Source organism: Mirounga angustirostris, unplaced genomic scaffold, assembly GCF_029215605.1.
Source record: "Mirounga angustirostris isolate CCGP_5_RB_7025 unplaced genomic scaffold, mMirAng1.0.hap1 SCAF_1, whole genome shotgun sequence".
Classification (NCBI taxonomy): Eukaryota; Metazoa; Chordata; class Mammalia; order Carnivora; family Phocidae; genus Mirounga; species Mirounga angustirostris.
This window is the reverse complement of record NW_026991709.1, coordinates 48,948,295-48,952,666: the sequence shown is the minus strand read 5'-3', so window position 1 is coordinate 48,952,666 and position 4,372 is coordinate 48,948,295. Positions and strand designations below refer to the sequence as shown.

At 35.7% G+C, this 4,372-nt stretch overlaps 2 non-coding genes across 2 annotated transcripts; both read right to left on the bottom strand.

Moving 5' to 3' along the window:
• Positions 1–531: 531 nt before the first annotated feature.
• LOC123842519 (U4 spliceosomal RNA) lies at positions 532–667 on the bottom strand. The gene has a single exon (XR_006790429.1). It is a non-coding gene; the product is annotated as a U4 spliceosomal RNA (small nuclear RNA).
• Positions 668–2,998: 2,331 nt separating this feature from the next.
• Positions 2,999–3,134, bottom strand: LOC123834931 (U4 spliceosomal RNA). The gene has a single exon (XR_006788514.1). It is a non-coding gene; the product is annotated as a U4 spliceosomal RNA (small nuclear RNA).
• Positions 3,135–4,372: the final 1,238 nt, after the last annotated feature.

Sequence of the window (4,372 nt, the reverse complement as noted above, 5' to 3'; positions counted from 1 at the left end):
TGCTGAGACTCTGAATCCAGTCAGTATGACCTCTGGCAAGTTACTTAACTTCTATATGCCCAGGATCCTCACAGTAAAATGGGAGAAATAATTGCACCTATCTTAAAGGATTATTGTGAGATTAAATGAGTTAATCAATGTAAAACACACACACACACACAAAACACAATGTAGAACTATGTGTGGCATATAGTAGGACTAAATAAATGTTAGCAATATGCTAACATTTATTTAGCCCTTCTCTCCACAGCCCTCTTCTTGGTTTCAGGTTTGGTATGTTGGATTTTGCTAGGGGTTCTCATGGTGGTCTTTGTATAGATAAAATTGTTATTTCCTGGGTAGCTTGAGCTCATTTTAAGTTTTAAAGTTTTCTTTTATTTCTAAAAATCTTGACACAGAGACACTCAAGTAGACTAAAAATCAAGCTATGAAAGTTATATTTTATCAATATATTAGATGAACTTCTCAATCAGTCTTAATGGGAACATGATTCCCTAAATTGGGATACAGTCACTCAATAAATTCAGAAAGTCATATTTTTGATGAAAGCCACATTTTCTTAGAAGGGAGCCCATTCACAAAGGACTTGAAAAGACATTATTCCAATTAGCAATAATCGCGCCTTGGATAAACCTCATTGGCTACGAAACTGTCACTGCGCAAAGCTAAGACATTATTCCAAAGAAGATACACAAACGGAAAGAGTTATTATGATTTTTACTACAATTTTTCTAACTTGTATCCTTAAGTGGTTAGAGCAAATCTCATAAGAGATAGTAAACAACCTCAATGTTATAAAGCCCTGGTAAGTAAAGAGAGAGCTCATTAACAGAAACCCTAAATCAGGGCTCTTATCGTGTACAGGGTAAGTTTTACCCACTATAGGATTGCACAAGTCTGCTCTGGATAACTGGTGGCACTTAACAGTCAAGAGTTATTTGCGTAGGGGACTGAGAAGCACTTTTGGGGGCAGAAAGTAACTGATTCTTGGAAAAGAGAGAGCGGGGCCCACAAACTCAGTGCAAGGCTACTGGGCCAAGAAAAGGATAGGGAGGTGATGCCGCACACTGCAATTATCTTCTCAAATTGCTCTTCAGTCCCATTCTCGGGCTCTTACGCCAATCCTAGAATGAGTTATTCTAAAAGGAGGAGTAAAAAGTAAATCTTATTCCCCCAAGTTGGATCTCCATGAGAAAGTTCAAGGTGTTAGCACCATCGACAACAGCAAATCCCTCTAAGACATGATGAGCACCATAGACAATATACAAGTCCCGATGCTGCTCTTGGCTTAAGAGCCCACAGGAGCTCCTCCATGATAAGCCAGAGCTGAACAGGGCACTTACAGCAAGGACCACAGTGTGACCAAGAGTGCTGGTTCCCAGAGGTCACATGAAACATCTTGCTTAAGAAACCAACACATTTGAGTGAAGAATCTAAGCATTTCTAGATTTTCTGCAAAGCAGGCATTAGCTTATCCATACAAATACTGATTTGTATGTGTTATTTGATGCTGTTGTTACCCCTCAATTTGCTTGGTTTAGGGTATTCTAACTCTATGGCTCTTTAAAAGCACTTTAGAATTTGTTAATGGGTAGACATTTTAAAAAGTATTAAAGTGTTTCAATTTCCACCGTTACGGAAATAACAATATTTTTCTCACTTATTTTCAATAAGAATAAACCTTACATCCTTTCCTGGGAAGTAAAAAGTGTTTTGTGTCATTTTTACAGAAGATAAAGTTTACCGTCATGTAGTAATTCCCCATCCTGCATCATTTTTGGCATACTGATAATACTACTTTTAACTTGGGTTGTGGTTTAGCAACTATAAGCACAAAAGATATTCCTTTCTAATACTTGTCTCCAGGGTAATATAAATTAATCCAGGATATAGACTCCATCCTTGAGCAAGAGATCACTAATTCTAGGCTAGGGAAGTTTGAAAGTTAAAATTAGATACCCTCAGTTCAGTGCCTAGGTTTTGGTCTCCTGCTAAACTGAATGATTTTTAAGTCAGTGAATTTTTAACAAACACAGTGAAACAGTTTTCCAGTGAGCAATGTCCTTCAAAAAAGTTCATATATTTGAGAACTAACTACTTATTCCGATGAAGGTTGTTACTTAAACCTTGATTAGAATTAATTTTGGGAATTTTTTTTCAGAGCTATTTTACAAACTATACAAAACAGCACACCCATCAATATAAGTTATATGGTTCCATTCTGATCCTCAATCTAACAATTCTGTTTATTCCAGAATCACTTTGGACCTCTTCCAAAACACAGAACCCAGCAAAGTAAGAATAACCTCTGCTGAAGTTTCATAGGAGGGAATTCCTTCAAGGACATGCAACAACTTTCAAGTTGCAACAAGGTCTTGAGCAGTAATAAAATAGTTACAAATGTTATAATGTCCTGATAAATTTTAAGAGACCAGATTTTCATTTGTACAAGCTTAAAAATATGCATTTCAGAATATATGTAATTTACAACTTTCTATCAGAAACATGAGCATCAGCAAGGCTGCAACAAGAAATTGTATTTTGGAGTTGGTCATTTTGAAAATTATGACCAAACAATTCTAAAAACAGGCAATTACCTTATATTAGCCCTTTGTAAAATCTTTTTTCCTGTGCTTAAATTTTGTAGTTGGGTATTTTCTGGTAAAAGAAAAAGTCAAACTAATGGCATCCCACCAGCTCTACCCTTCTCTCCACAGCCCTCTTCTTGGTTTCAGGTTTGGTATGTTGGATTTTGCTAGGGGTTCTCATGGTGGTCTTTGTATAGATAAAATTGTTATTTCCTGGGTAGCTTGAGCTCATTTTAAGTTTTAAAGTTTTCTTTTATTTCTAAAAATCTTGACACAGAGACACTCAAGTAGACTAAAAATCAAGCTATGAAAGTTATATTTTATCAATATATTAGATGAACTTCTCAATCAGTCTTAATGGGAGCATGATTCCCTAAATTGGGATACAGTCACTCAATAAATTCAGAAAGTCATATTTTTGATGAAAGCCACATTTTCTTAGAAGGGAGCCCATTCACAAAGGACTTGAAAAGACATTATTCCAATTAGCAATAATCGCGCCTCGGATAAACCTCATTGGCTACGAAACTGTCACTGCGCAAAGCTAAGACATTATTCCAAAGAAGATACACAAACGGCCAACAGGTACATGAAAAAGTTGCTCAACATCACTAATCATCAGAGAAAGAAGTGCAAATCAAAACCAAAATGAGATATCACTTCACATCTGTTAGAATGATAATTATCAAATGACAAGAGATAACAAGTGCTGGCAAGGTTGTGAAGAAAGGGGAACCCCTGTGCTCTCTTGGCGGAAATGTAAATTGGTGTAGCCACTATGGGAAAGAATATGGAGGTTCCTCAAAAAAAAATAAAAATTAGAATTACCATATGATCCAGCAACCCCACGTCTAGGTATATAGCCAAAGGAAATGAAATTATTAACTCAAAAAGAAATCTGCACCCCCATATTCATTGCAGCATTATTCATAATAGCTATGACATGAAAACAATCTAAGTGTACATCAGTGGATGAATTTTATATGTAGATATAGATATAGAGATAGATATAATCATATATAATGAAATATTATTCAACAATAAAAAAGAAGAAAATCTTGCCATTTACAACAGCATGGGTGAACTTAGAGAGTATTATGTAAAGTAAGATAAAGACAATTACTATATGATCTCACTTGTATGTGGAACCCAAAACACACACTCAGACTTATAAAATCAAATTCATAGAAACAGAAGTTAGATTTGGTGGTTGCCAGTGGCAGTGGGTTGAGGGTGGGGAAATGGGTGAAGATGGTCAAAGGGTACAAACTTCCAGTTATAAGATGAGTAAGTTCTGGGGATCTAATATACAGCATGGTGACTATAGTTAAAAATACTGTATTATATACTTAAAAGTTGCTAATAGATCTTAAATAGAACTTTAAAAGTTCTTACCATACAAACAAAATAATGGTAACTATGTGGAGTGATGGATATGTTAACTAACCTTATTGTGGTAAACAGCTCACAATATATATGTATATCATATCATCATGTTGCACACTTTAAACTTATGCAATGTTATATGTCAATTATATCTCATGAAAGCTGGAGGAGGAAAGAAAATAAGAAAGGGGAACATTCATATACAATAGGGGAGAAATAATAACTTGAGCATCTGGCAGTCCTTGCATCATACTGTTTGTGATAAAGCTTTATCACAAGTACCAAACTCACCACCATCTGCCCATGAAAGTCAGTGGATTCTGGCTGCACACACAAAAGCAGAGGATGGCCAGCCACATCAGGGCTAATCTATTATTGACATATGGAAGATGTATGAA